Source organism: Mustela lutreola, chromosome 6, assembly GCF_030435805.1.
Source record: "Mustela lutreola isolate mMusLut2 chromosome 6, mMusLut2.pri, whole genome shotgun sequence".
Taxonomy (NCBI): Eukaryota; Metazoa; Chordata; class Mammalia; order Carnivora; family Mustelidae; genus Mustela; species Mustela lutreola.
Window position 1 is genome coordinate 118601336 of NC_081295.1, and position 15113 is coordinate 118616448.

At 49.3% G+C, this 15113-nt stretch overlaps 1 protein-coding gene across 2 annotated transcripts in view; it reads left to right on the plus strand.

Annotated features, from left to right (window-relative positions):
- The window catches only part of TCP11 (t-complex 11), a 138966-nt gene that overhangs the window by 63851 nt on the left and 60002 nt on the right, over positions 1-15113 (plus strand). The window contains exon 1 of one of the 2 annotated variants that reach the window (XM_059178561.1): positions 10104-10387. The exons of the other annotated variant lie outside the window; for it this stretch is intronic. The gene's annotated coding sequence lies outside the window, so the exon portion shown is untranslated. Of the gene's footprint in view, positions 1-10103; positions 10388-15113 lie in introns of those variants that run through there. 2 annotated transcript variants of the gene reach the window in all.

Below are 15113 nucleotides of genomic sequence, written 5' to 3' on the forward strand. Positions count from 1 at the left end.
TGGTGGTCTGCGGCCTGCTTGGACGTTGGGGAGAAATCTGTCCCCCACCGCACCCCGTGCACCCCAAATGGGCACCGTGGACCCAGGCCACACGCCTCTCCTCTGCGGGCCGCCCACGGCTCCTGAGCCTTCCTGGGCCCGTTTCCCGCGTCTTCTCTCAGCCTCCTCTGCTCAGGCTCCCCCAGTTCTCATTCCTTCTTTCCCGGCCTCCAGCCTGCTCGGCTCCTTGGCCAGTGCCCACACCTTTCCTCCCCTTTCTTTCTGCCTGTCTGGATTCTGAAGCACCTCTGAGGGCGGCCCGGTGGCCCTCTCTGCCCCCACTTGAAGCCCTGTCAGGATCTCCTGCTTCTGAACTTCTATCCCTTTGGTGATTCCAAGCCTACCCTGCCTCTGTGGCATGGCGGACAGAGGTGAGAGCTTTTGTTCTTCATTCCTCTCCCATCATGCCTTCTACCACGCAGTTGCTACATTAATATTTGTCTGACTGGGGCTTCCCAAGGGCTGGCTGTGGGCCAGTTTGGAGAATCTCAGTGATAGAAGAGACTAATCCAATGACCCACTCAGAACTTGAATTCCTGGGGCGCCTGGGTTAAAGCTTCTGCCTTCGGCTCAGGTCACGATCCCAGGGTCCTGGGATTGAGCCCCGCATAGGGCTCTCTGCTCAATGGGGAGCCTGCTTCCTCCGTCTCTCTCTGCCTGCCTTTCTGCCTACTTGTGATCTCTGTCAAATAAATTTAAAAAAAAAAAAAAAAGAATTTGAATTCCTGCCAAAAAGTGTCTGGCTTCAGCTTACATATCTCTGATGACAGAGATCTCACTACTTGTCTTACACACCCTTCCCTCTTCTCCTTAAGTTCTGACCTTAAGAAAATTCTTCCTCGGGGCACCTGGGTGGCTCAGTTGTTAAGCGGCTGCCTTCTGCTCAGGTCATGATCCCAGAGTCCTGGGTTTGAGCCCCAAATCAGGTTCCTTGCTCAGTGGGAAGCCTGCTTCTCCTTCTCCCATTCCCTCTGCTTGTGTTCCTTCTCTCCCTGTATTTCTCTCTGCCAAATAAATAAAATCTTAAAAAAAAAAAAAAAGAAAGAAAGAAAGAAAGAAAATTCTTCCTCATATTGAGCTAATACCTGCCGCATTTGGCTTTCCCCACTGGCCTTGCAGCTAGACCACATAAATCTATTCCATCCCTTTTGCCTCACAGCCATCCTTCAGATATTTGAAGGTGACAGTCTCCTACCCCTGCAGTCTTTTCTCTTCCAGAGAGAAAGACCTATTGCCCTAACCTCCATTGTCCCAGTGACCAGGGAATTCAAGTATTCTCCACCACCCCCCGTGTGGAGCATCTCCCCAAAGCCCCACTGGACTCATTCTCCTAACATCATTTCCCGTCTTTCTGGATCAAAGTGAATGCCACAGCTTTCAGATGGGCCTGCCACCATGTGGTTATTTGAGATGTCTGAAAGAAAAGACCCAGTCTCTCACTAGGGGAAAGAAGGGAGGGAGGGAGGAAGGAAGAAAGGAAAGGAAGGGGGAGGAAAGGAAAGGGAAAAAAGGAAAAGAAAAGAAAGGAAAAGGATTAGAGGACACCGAGCAGCTGCTTTGTCTCTGTCCCCATTTGTCCGGAGCAGCCCTCCCCTCTCCGGAGGGGTAGACGGCAAATCTGACAACTGATTCTATGTGTTAGCAGACGTCTGGCTTTCCCCAAATTTCAAAGGCTGTCAGGTCATTTCTGTGCATTCTTTAAAAAAAAAAAAAAAGATTTATTTATTTGGGAGACAGAGAAAAGCACGTGTGGGGAGGGGACAGAGGGAGAATCTCAAGCAGACTCCTGCTGAGTGCAGAGTTTGTTGCAGAGTTACATCTCAGGACCCCCCTGAGATCATGACCTGAGCCAAAATCACAAGTCAGAGGCTTAACCAACCAAGCCACCCAGGCACCCCATTTCTGTGCATTTTATTTATTTATTAAAGATTTTATTTATTTATTTGACAGGGAGAAAGAGATCACAAGTAGGCAGAGAGGCAAGCAGAGAGAGAGAGGAGGAAGCAGGCTCCCCACAAAGCAGAGAGCCCGATGCCGGGCTTGATCCCAGGACCCTGAAATCATGACCCGAGCAGAAGGCAGAGGCTTAACCCGCTGGGCCACCCAGGCGCCCCTGTGCATTTTAATATAGGTATTCCAGAGGCAATACCAAATGTTTTAAACCAAAGGGAGGGGACTCATGGTGGCATTGCAGGCTGCTGAGATATTTGGGGGAAAGCAAGGCTTGTGGCGCCCAGCCTGCCCCTCCCCTGACCCTCTGTGGGTGTTGGAGAGCCCTCAGCCCCAGTGTATTTGCATTAGGACCAGATGCTTCCCTCCAGTGCCCAACCCCCTTTTATTTGCGCCAGTTACTAGACCTGAGTGTTTTGATGCCTTATGTATTTCACTAGTGTCTGAATCTTATGGCAAGTGAATGACTCCTTGAGGAAAATGACAGGGATCTTAAGGGATTCTTATCAATGCTCTGTATCTCGCTTGTGGTGGTACTTGTACCAATGTATGCGTTGATTGACACTCATCAAGCTGTATACTTAAAATGGTTGCATTTTATTGTACATAAATTATCCTCTGATGAAGGTGGTTTTTATTTTTTATTTTTATTATTTATTATGAAGATTTTATTTATTCATTTGACAGAGATCACAAGTAGGGAGAGAGGCAGGCAGAGAGAGAGAGGAGGAAGCAGGCTCTCCACAGAGCAGAGAGCCTGAAGTGGGGCTCAATTCCAGGACCCTGGGACCATGACCTGAGTTGAAGGCAGAGGCTTTAACCCACTGAGCCACCCAGGCGCCCCGAAGGTGGTTTTTAAAAAATGTTTTTATATGCAGAATCTAGAGTCATGTCTTGCTCATACCTGGATTCACATACATTTAGCAGATTGATTTACTGAGTGAAGCTGTACCTAGAACTACTATAGTCAAGAGCCATCTTCGGGTCTAAACTCAATGATCAACTTACGAAGGTTCCTCAAACAACATGGCAGAAATGACTCTGCATTCATCTGGCCTTGCCTCCAACCTGAGGCTCCTACCCAGCGGTTCAGGGCCAAATCAAGCAGACACTCTTGATTCCCCACCCTGCCTATCACGTAGGGTTGCTTTCCTAGGACCATTGCCATCCCTCGGACTGCTGGGATTGCAGTTCTCTCATAATCCGTCCAGCTTCCTGCCCCGTATTGCCCATCACTGACCTGGAGAGTTGAAGGCCCCTCCCTGAAGCCCTGAATGCAGAGGACACTAGACCCAAGATAGATTTATCAGACTGTGGGTGTTGCTCTAAGCTACCTAGCGACTCTGTTCCAGAAGCCATTGTGGCGCTGGTCTTCTTGCCTGATGGATTACCACCTGGGACAAGGTTCTAACCCTCTTGCCTGAGCTATGTCTCAAAGTGTCTGGGCACCTTGGATGCTGAGCCCTTTCCTTCTGCCCAAGTGCCTAGCTTCTCCCGGAACTCAGGCGAGTGTCCTTAAAAAAGAAGATAGTGGCTGTCTGGAGGTAGCAGGGTGGGATAATTTTAACTGGAACATTTATGTTCTCCAGTCTATTCTAATGATTCCCAAATAAATGAATCTGTCTTCCCTACCAGACTACAAGCTCACAGAGGACAGGGGACAGTCCTGTCTTTCTTCATTATTCTCAGCTTCTGGCTGTGCACCTAGCACATGGCTGGTGTTTGATAAACATTTATAGAGTGATGGATGAATTCAAGTTTGTGAAAACTATGGGGGAGATGCTCTATCTCATCAGACAGTACCAGGGGCTGATGGAGAGAGACCAGAGGCTTCTGTACGGCCCGCAGGGCGTGGCTTGGTCCAGCCACGTGGGAGAGTTATTTGGCAATCTCTCACCAAGTGAAAGATGCCCTTCCTAGTCTTCATTCTGCAGCTGTATAAGAATGCTCGGAGCACGGCGATACGTAATCACGAAATGCTATAGGTGACCTAGATGCCCATCCACTGTGGACATTGTCACACAATCAATCACAGCTTCACTCATCAATGTGGATGATTCTCAAAAATATGGAGCAGATCAAAAAAGAAAGTTGCTGATGGGTATATACAGTATGACACCACTTATATGATCTTTAAGGGCAAAACATACGCTATATTAGACCTAATATATTGGGCTCCAGGACAGGCTGAGTAGTGGCTCAAGACCCAGTTCACCCCTCTGCAAAGGGTATATGTAATATGTGTACATATATATTTTCACTGCATATGTAAAGAGGTACTAGATATTGATACAAACAATATACGGTAAAATATAGAGAATGATAAACATCAGGTTCGGGAGAATGGTGGCCTCAGTGGAGCAGAGAAAGAGGTGTACTTGAGTCAGGTGCACAGAGGGTCTCACCAGTATTGGTGAAGGGATGCTTGCGAGGTTGGGTGGCATGGGTCCATGGTGTTGGTGATATCATTCTTTATTCTGTGGTCATTATTATTATTGTTCCCCAGACATTTGTGGTCCCTTTCCCCTCTAAGTATTAGAAGAGTTGTACTTCCTGGTTCCCTGTGGTTGGGGGAAGCCCTGTGACCAGCCCTGGCCAACGACTGTGAGCAAGAGCTTGAAATTGCCTTTTGAGACCCTCCGGATCTCTCTTTTGCTTCTGACAATGTTTGAGGTGGTGGTTGTCTTATCAGGTCCAGGCCTTGAGTGATTTCCTCCTCTTCCTCCTCTGCTCCTCCTCCTCTTTTTTTTTTTTTTTTTTTTAAGAGATTTACTTATTTATTTGAGAGAGAGAAAGCATGAGAGGAGAAAGGGTCAGAGGGAGAAACAGACTCCCCACTGGGCAGGGCTCGATCCTGGGACTCTGGGATTATGACGTGAGCTGAAGACAGTTGTTGAACCAACTGAGCCACCCAGGCACACCCTGAGTGATTTCCTGAGCAGAATCCCCTGCTCATCCTTCAAGGACACGTAGCAGAAGCGGAAGTGTGTTAAGCCCACTAAGATACCAGGCTTGTTTGGTACTGCTGCATAATCTAGCATGTTCTGACTGCTACATACCTTTCAGTGTGCTTAGAATATTCCAATTAAAAAATGAAATGAGAGAAATGCCAAGATTTGTTAAGAGAAGGGGGCACAGGAGAGAAGGGCCTACAAGTCTTCATTTCCATAGGCTACCTTCCAACAACAACATCAACAACAAAGGCAATTGCCTAGCTCCCCCTTATCCCCTGAGTGGTGGCAATGGGCAAAATCTGCCTTGAATTCGGGGAGACTTAAAGCGGGAGTGTGCCTGGTATTCCACTACACCTTCCTTAGAAATCCACTGTGCTTTGCACTCACCAGGCCTCAGCTTTGGGAAGCAAGCCTAGCCATCGCTGGACATCAGACACCTGCGGGGTAGATCTGGCTTGGAACATTCTCCAGGCTTCTGAGTCACCCTCCTTCCCTAGGCTGCAGGAACATCAGCCAGAGCAGATACGGGAGATCAGAGCAGACAGCATATGAAGTTCTCACCTTATGTGCCTGGCAAGAACATGAACCTGGGCTCTTGGGAGCTTGGGCAGGATGCCTCCTGCCTTCTTTTCTCCAGAGGAAGTGTTCCTGGATTACCTTGCCTGGAGGGGAAGAGAAAGGGATCTGCAGGTTAATAACTGGGTTTATGTGGTGCTTTTCTTCTCAAAGCTTCAAGAGACTTCCCCTGCCCTGATCTCCTGAGGCTTCCCCAGAAACAGGGTAAGGAGAGGAAGATTCTTTCATTTCCCAGTCCAGTGGGGGCCCAGAGAGGGTAAGCAAATGGCCTGTGCTCACAGAGCAAGACAAGGAGATGATTCTGATGGACAAAAGTCTCCAGACCCCATCTCCCCTACCCTGGGCCTAGACCCACCCTACTGGGCTGGCTGGTCTCTCCGAGTAGGCAGCAGCCTCTGTGCTGAGGTGTGGACCAGGCCCTGAGTCTCCACTCAGCTGCGGTGGGGACTGAGCAGAGAGGAGGAGGAGGATCCTGGAGAGGCTAAGGTCAGCCGCCACCCCATCCCCCCGCCCACAGAGCAGTGACGACAGGTTGGCTGTAAGCCTCGTGGTCCCGCCAACTGGGAGGTCAGGCCACGGAGGCTGCCAGAACACCGGGGCTGAAGAGCGTCCAGATAATGCAACTGGGGTAGCCTCTGTGGGTGGAAATGACATTTCTTGGCTTTAAATAGCTCCATCTCTGGAGCCCCGGAGCCTCGGTGGGGCTATTAATTCCTAGACTCCCAGGGCTGCCCAGCCCCGTCATTCTGTTTGCACAAGCTGTGTAAGATCTCAGGCATTTTTCCTGCCACCCATGCCCCCACCTCTCTTCAGTTTTCCTGTGTGATTTCAACAAGGGGCTAGTTTATTTCTAGTAGCAGGCCTGGGTTGCAAGCTGACCGCATACATATTTTGTCCTTCTTACAAGTGACATGGCTCAAGTCAACAGTAAACTCTTGATGGTTTTCTCTGTAACTTGGTGTCCCCAGAAAGAAAGGTAATGTGTGTGCTCATAAATGACAAAAATGAAGGCCATATCTATGCATGTACATGTGTGTATATCAAGCTAATTTGTTAGCTAATCTCCCAGGTTTTTTTTTTTTTTTTCTTGATTGCTTACTAAGTGTCAGGCACTGTTCCAGCTCTGATCACACAGGGTAGAAAGTCCTAACTGATCAAATGACTATTATCACCCCCCACTCCCCACCTGCCCCTTGTGGCATCTTCCTGCCTAGCTGGGCTTCCCAGCTACTTGTCCCACATATCTCTGAATCCTGTCTACTCTCACCAAGTGGAGAATGATGAAGAGGAAAAGACAGATCGGTACAAGAGGTGCCTAGTGCTTAGTGCAGAAATTGACAGGTCATGGTGGAGGATCTGCTAGAGAAAGAAGATGAATTCATCACAACCTGCTCACAGGGAACATTGGAGAATGGCCGAGACAGAGCATGGACTGGAGAGAGGCAGTAGGCCACCGGTTTCAGTTTGTAGATAACAAATCTAAAACACAAAGGGCTTTCTTCTTTCACAAAAAAGTCTATAGCTCCAAGATAGGTAGAGTAGCTCCACAGTCACTGGGATCCTCCTGCCTTCCTGCTCTGTCATCCTCAAATTCTCCTTGCGTTCCAAAATGGCTGCTGGAGTTCCACTCATTTCATCCAAATTCCAGGAAGAGAGAGGGAGGAAGGACAAAAGGACAAAAAGTTATTGTACTCCTGCCCTTTTAAGGCACTCACCTGGAAGTCCTCTGCCACCCTCTGCTTGAGCCTTTTTGACCAAAACTTAGTCACATGGCCACCCTAAGCTGCCAGGGAGGCCTGGAAATGCAGTTTTGTGTTTTAGCTGTGTGTATTGTCCAGGGCTCTATTACTACTGAAGAAAGGAAGAACTGACATCGGGAAGCAACTAGTACTTTTTGCTACAGCACTCAGTAAGGATGTGTTGACTTACATGGAAGCATCAGGAAAGATAAGGAATTGTGTCTGGGACCATGAAGAGTTTGCAGTGAGGATGGAACATCCTATTTGAAACAGGAGTGGAACATATGTGACACTGGGGCTGAGTATCTAGATTCTCAGGTCAGCCACAGAGAGGCTGGAATGAAAACTGTGGCTCTGGTTGAAACTCTATGGCTTAGCCTGGGTCAGATCTACAGCACAGGGGTGGTGGTGGGGTGGAAGGAAGAGAAGGAAGAGTGTCTTGTAAAAGAAAAAGCTTACAGACCAGGGTTTGTCTGTCATCCCTCTGTGACATCATCGGCGCTCACTGGGCGTCCCAGTCGGTCTGCAGGACACAGCAGCTCCTAACTGGGGGCAGCTGTGGAGGGCACCTGTTGAATGCAGTATGCCTGTTTCTCTCCTGTGCCCAGGCTGAGAAGTTTAAGGACATCCATAGGAAAGCTAGCCCACTGCACCACCACCCCCGCCCACCCAGATGTGGCCTGCTCAGACCTGGTTGCCATCTAGACCATTTAGACCCTCTGAGAGCTGAAGCGTGGAGGGCTGCCTGGTGGAGAGGGAGCAGAAGCCAGGGAGGGGTTTCTCCCCTTGCTATATAAAGCCTCAAAAAGTTTCTCCCAGCAGATGGGGGTGCGGATTTAGATCCGTGGTTCTCAACCACAGGCAATTTTGTCCTTCAGGGGACATTTGGCCAGGTCTGGGAACATTTTTGATTGTTATGACTAGGGACGTGGGGTGTGCAATTGACATTCGGTGGGTAAAGGCCAGAGATATTGCTAAATATCCTACAAAGCACAGGAAAGCCTCCCACAACAAAGAGTTATCCTACTCAAAATGTGAATAGTGTGGAGGTTACAAAACCCTAGTTTATGTGAGTCTGATCCCTCGGGCCACAGGACACTTGAAGAATTCATTTTACCCAGGGCTATGCAGTCAACTGACATTCAGGCTAACCCTAGGCTTCTGACAGGCCTATCTGAACATCAGAGAAGGGGCACGTAGGTGGCTTGTGTGGTGGGTTAAGCCTCCGACTCTTGATCTCAGTTCAGGTCCTGATCTTACATGATCGTGAGTTCAAGCCCCCACTGGGCTCCGTGTTGGGTGCAGAACCTACTTAAAAACAAAACCAGAGGAGAGTCTAAACCATGCTTCTCACAACTAACTAGCATTTACTGACCATCAGCTATACCCAGCTTCTTTACATGAATTACTGCCACGCTTCCAACAACTGTAAAGATGTCAACAGCACTTTCATCATTATCTCTGTTTCACTGATAAACAAACTGATGAGACTCAAAGAAGTTAGGTGATTACTCAGTAGCACACAGCTAGTAAGGGCCCTCAGTGCCCACTCACTTTTCATTCTCTATAGGTTTCTCCTATTTGTCACAGTCCCATTACTATAAATACCTGCGTATGGTCTCATCTTTTGAAAGCTCCTAATTGGCTGTGACAAATGAGGGCACACTCTACTAACTAGATCATTCCATTCACCCTCGTGCCTCCTTCGCCAGCTGTTCTGGGTGAACGGGAATTTCTACACTTAAATAGCATATCAAGATGTATCAGGAGGATGGAGTTTCCTCCGAAAAGCAAAGCCGAGTAGCCCCAAAGCAGGTGAAAATGCGCTCAAGTTCATTAAGGGGTCAAAGAAGTACAAATTAAAGTGACAGGGAGATACCTCAAGGGGTCCCCCCTGTTAAAATCGCCATGCACGTATGGCCATGTCTTGCTGCTGGGTGTCCAGGAAAGGGCAGCCACATCCATTGTTGGCAGGGAGGGGAGGCGAATAACCTTTTGCAAAAGCAACCTGCGTTGTCTTCTTTAAAGAAAAAAAAAAGATTTTATTTATTCATTTGACAGAGATCACAAGTAGGCAGATAGGGGGGTGGGGCGGGGAAGCAGGCTCCTAGCAGAGCGGAGAGCTGATGGGGGCTCTATCCCAGGACCTTGGGATCATGATCCGAGCCCAAGGCAGAGGCTTTAACCCACTGAGCCACCCAGGCAACCCAGCCTGTGTTGTTTTCTAAAATTAAACCGAAGGGCCACCTTACCCCAGCAATCTGACTTCTGGGCACACACACATACGCAACAAAGGTTTTATCACACCCTTGCTCATGGTAGCAAAACACTGGGAATGCCTGTCATAAGGGGATAGCTTCATAAATCAATAAAGGTGCATTTTACTGTATGTAAATAAATAAATACTACCGCTGGACAACCATAACAGTTCCTGAGATACAGAAAAATAGGTCTAGCAAGATGTATTTGTGTATATGTAAAGGCAGAAAGAAGTTTTTGCATATGCTTGTAAAAACACGGAGAAAAATACAAGAGTTCATTCCAGGTTGTTGATATGGGTTTGCTGGGAGTGGGCTTTAACCCAGGCGGGGATCAAGGAAGACTCAAGAAGAAAGGAAAAGGAAAAAAAAATAGGACAGAGTTAGTATTATGTGTGATACGAACGAATGTAGGCACTTCTATAACACATGTGTAGATAACTGCTTAAGTTCAACTCTGCAGACTGTAGTTCTCCAACCGGCCCGAGCAGGGGAGAGGGAGCCGGGTGCCCTCGGCCCGCGGGGCCCGCGGGGCTCGCGGCTGGGCTCCGGGTCCCCTGGGGCAGGCGGGCAGAGGCTGCGCGCTCCCGGGGCGGCGAGCGGCGGGCAGGCCGGGCTAATCCGGGCGCCTGCGGGCGCGTTGCAGCTGCTCCTTGTAGGGGGCGCGGGGATTTTCCAGTGAGGGTGGAGGCTCCTGAGAGGCGCATCGTCGGCCGGGGGCGGGGGTGTGGGGGAGGCCGGCGCGGAGTGGGGACAGAGAGACCTGGGCGGTGGGGAGGCCGCGCCGCGGATCCCCCCACCCCTGGCCCGCGGCTTCGCCCGATTCTCCTGCAGCTCCGCCCGAGGCCCGAAGACCCGGTTCAGCGCAGAGGCGAGTATTACCTGCATGCGGAGGGGGGCTGGGAACTCGCGCCCTGCGGGCCACTGGGTTTGTGCGCAGGCGGCGCCTTTTAGAGCCCGGGAGTGGCTTGGGCAGGCTCCTGGGGCTTGTCCCTGTCCCAGCGGCCTAGCTCGGTCAAGCGAGCTTTTGCAAGGTGAATGACTGGAGCCTTTGGCAGGAGACGTCAGGGGATGTCGCCTCTGGTGTCCCCATGTCTCTCCACATCCCTGGGCAGCACCCTGTACCATCAGAATCCCACTTGCTCAGCTTGGCTCTGTTCACTGTTTCGCTGACCTGTGTCCCTGCGCACCCCCCATTCCCCCCACCCCACCCCCCACCCCACCCCCCGCAACTCCGCTCCAGCCAGACAGGGCTATATTTGAGGACAGGACTGTATCGCTTCCCAGAACAAAACCACAGGTAGCCCAACACACGGTAGGTATCTTTTACCAAAATTGACTCTGGCAGGGCAGAGAAAGAGGACGCTTTGAGTCAAGTGGTTCTCTCCATGTCCCTTGAATAAAAATCTAATTAGGTCTTAGATATTCTGTTGTTTGTGCCAAGAGAAGAACTTAGAAATGTAGACTGAGCCTTGGGCCACTCAGGACGCCTGGCACAGGAGGGCAGAGATGTGACAAAACTTGCAGCTTAGAGAACAGAAAAGCAAACAACAGCACAAAGTTTAAGGGTTGAGTAGGGGTGAACAGCTTCTCTGTTCTCTTGCCCTAGGCTGTTTGCTAAGAAAGAGGGAGGAAAGAAAGGAAGGAAGGAAGGAAGAAAAAGAAAGAAAAGAAAAGGAAAGAAAGAGGAAGGAAGGAAGGATAGAAGGGAGGGAGAAAGAAAAAAGGAGAAGGAAGCAAGAAAAAAGAACGCTCAAGTAGGGGTTTAGTGACTCCAGGGGTAAGATGTTCTACCTGGATCTAAAGCAAGAACTGGGCAGCAAACCAAATATTCTAACTTCTTCTATGACCAGAAGAGTTGCAAGAGAGAAATGTGTGCATAGGTGTGTGTGTGTGTGTGTGTGTTGTGTGTGTAAAAACCCTGGGCTTGGGGTCACAGGTCTGATTTCAGGATTTGAGCGGTGGTCTCAGACACTTCCATCAGTCCCTTGACTCTGGGAAAGATCCCCGACTTCTCCGAACCTCCTCTGTTTCCTTACCTGTAGCCTGGGGATAGTAACCTCACTGCATTCCCTTGACAGTCTGGTAGTGGCTATGGGAGGACCTTCTCCGTTTCGTGCTCACCAGGTCCTCTGGCAAAAGCATGCCCATGTTCAGTGCATTACTGGCAACAGCCTAAAGGTGGAAACCAGCCAACGTGTCCATGGATAGATGAATGGAAAGACAAAATACACAATATCCTCGCAATGGGCTCTGACTTGGCCATTCAGAAGGAGTGAAGTTCTGATTCCAGGCTACCACATGGAAGAATCTCAAAAATCTTGGAAACAAAGGGACCAATATTATGTGATCCCACTTCCATGCGTTGCCTAGAAAAAGGCAAATTTATAGACTTGGAAAGTAGAATAGAGGTGACCAGGGCCTGAGTGGAGGGGAAATGAGGGTTTACTGCTTAATGGGTACAGATTTCCCGTTTGGGATGATGAAAACGTTTTGGAAATAGATAGTGGGGATACTTGCACAACCCTGCGACTGGAACTAATGCCACTGGATTACACACTTAAAAATGGTTAAGATGGCAAATTTTATATTTTAGATATTTTCCTACAATAAAACATTTTTAAAAAAGAAAAAAAGCCAGGGGACCTGATTGTGAAAGGAAAGCCCTGTTTTTAGTAGCAGGGCTTCTGTGATGGCTCCCAACTGGAACCAGCCCCAAAGTCCATCCACAGTGGCGTGGACAAAGCGTGGTCTGTTCCCACAACGAGATGCTATACATTTGTGAGAATAAACGACAATCACACACAGGGATCAGGGCGAATCTCACAGCTCTGGTGGGTGAGTGAAACGGGCCAGACGCAAAGGACAGCGTCTTGTAGAATTGCATTTCTATGAAGTTCAAAAACAGGCGAAATGATGTATGGTGTCGGGGGTCAGGATAGGGTTACCCCTTGGGGAGGGATTCCTAGGAGGGGGTGCGAGGGGGCTTCTGGGGTCTGGTTATTTGCTGCTTCCTGATCTCAGTGCTGTTATCTGGGTGTGTTCATTAGGAGAAAATTCTCCAAGCTGCTTTATACTTACTGTGCGTGTTTTCTTCTGTGTTGACGTTTACTTCGACAAAACTTCTTTTTCAAGTTCTGGTTCACGTCTTGAGTGGAGAGAATGGTGAGCTAGAGAGCAGGACTAGGGAAGCTTGATTTATACATTTCATCTGTGCCAAGCCAGAGGGACTATGAAACTAGATTTATAATTCTCTACGCTCCTTGCGATTTATACCGCGCCCCCCTGCCTCGTCCTCTGGCCTCTGTGAGCTGTTCCCAATTAGTTTTTGAACTCTGAATGGCCGACTTTTCCATAGTTAGCACTGCCAGGGACCTGGAGGGGAATGGGGGGCACCCCAGCACCAAGAAGAGGCCCCGATCTGCAAGCATACAGCCTTTGGAGTGAAAGCCACCACTGCCCCGGGCTTGCACGTGGACAGTAGGCCTTCAGCAAACACTTGTGTATTGACCGTGGCATCAGCATTCTTCAAGTGCATCTCTAGTATCCCACCACCCCCATTTAGGAAAGGAACTGTGTGCAAGGCCACAGGGCTTGGGGGCTTAGAGAAGAGGCCGCCCCTTTCCCTAGCATCAGGAGTCCAGCTCCAGCTGCCCTACTGGGCACCGTGGGGGAGAGCTGATCTAAAACATTTGACTTGGCTTGGGCTGACCCAAGGTGACTCCTGACACCAGACAACCCCGCAGTTGGGGTTAGGGGAGATGGGGGTGGATTTATAATTTTGGTTGGTGACCAACTGCTAAATAAGAGATTTGGCTGGGGTTTTGGTTTCTCCCCCACTGGCTGCACCAGTGTGTTGGCCTTATTGACTGGATCAGCAAGTTGTTTTGGCCCTGCGGGGATCCAGAACTTGGTTTCTGCCCCTGGAGGCTTTCCCCTCTCTCCTGGGTGTTTGCACACACACACCCCCCCCCCCCAGGTGTCCTGTTTGTTTGCCTGCCTGTCTGAGGCCTTGAGGGCTGAAGAAGGCAGCGTGGACCTTTGCCAGACTCTGGGCTTTACACAAACTGGGGCACCAAGCCTTGGGGGAACAGACTTCTGCTTACAGTATATTCCCTGCACACCTGAGTCCCTGCAGCTTCTCTTTCTGCTTTCTGTTTGTCCCAGCCATGCTATCCTCCCTCTCCCTCCAGACCTCTCCGCTGTCCTCCCTACAGCAAAGAGCTGGCCACTCTTGGGTTGAATGACAGCAGTAGCAGAAACATAATTCCTTCCGTGGGAATAGTTTTTTATGGTCTCTGGAGCCCGGTCACAACATCACATCACCTGACCCTCCCCCACACTCTGTTCAGGGCTGAGGCTCTCGGAGGTCCTAGGACTTACCCAATAGCAGGGACTCAATAAAGGTCAGAGACTGTCTTTTGATTTCTGGTCCTGTCTGGCATTCTCTGACCCAAGATGCCCTCTTGCCTTTGGAGACTGGGGCAGAGGTTGCTAGTTGCTGCCCCAAACCCATTCCCCTTCCTTGCTCAGCAACAGAAGCTCAATTTTAGCATCATTGTGCCTGGGTAAAAGAAAAATTCCAAAGCTTCACTTTGTGGCCAGTGGTTTGTAAGCAGAAACTTCAGGAAAACTCTTTAAAAGGGGATGGAGGACCTGGGAGCATGGATCCTTTTTACCTTTCCTCACTGCCTAGAGTTCAACAATGAGGTGACCTTGAGAAAAAGCCATGTTCTAGGATAGTAGAGCAGAAATACAGAAGAAACCTGGGTCTCAGATGATCAGAGAGCTACCAGACCAGCTCCAATTTCTCATTTCCAGTCTGACTCTTGATTTCGGCTCAGGTCATGATCTCAGCGTCGAGAGATCAAGCCCTGCTCTGGACCCCTCGCCTGCAAGGAGTCTGCTTGGGGCTCTCTCTCTCTTTCTCCTTCTACTCCTCCCCTTGTGCACACACACTTTCTCTTTCTCTTGAATAAATACATCTTTAAAAAACAGCCATTCTAGGGGCTGTTTTTTAAAGCCCCTGGGTGGCTCAGTCGTTATATGTCTGTCTTTGTCTCAGATCATGATCCCAGGGTCCTGGGATTGAGCCCCGCACTGGGCGCTCTGCTCAGGAGGGAGCCTGCTCCCCACCCCCTGACTGCCTCTCTGCCTAGTTGTGATCTTTGTCTGTCAAATAAATAAATAAACACACCTTAAAAAAAAAAAAAACAGACATTCTAATGTGACTTCCACACAGCTCATGGGCCATAAACACCCAACTAGAAATCACTGGTGTAGCATAAAGGGTCCAGTCTTTGTAGCAAGAAGGACCTGAGTTCACATCCGGCCTCTGCTACTTGTTAGCTGCAACTTTGGTCAAACTTTTTAGTCTTGTTAAGCCTCGCTTTCCTCATCTGCAAAATGGAGATAGGAATAGAACCCATTTGATTGGGTTTTGTAAGTTTCCTAGCATGGTGCTGGGCACCTTGTTAGAAGCAATTCATATTAGATAATGTCTTTCTTCAATAAAAGCTTCCCATTTACGGAGCAGGGATAGTGGTGGGGAGAGTTGAAGTCCCTCATTTTTTTTTTTTAATTCCAAGATAGTTAGT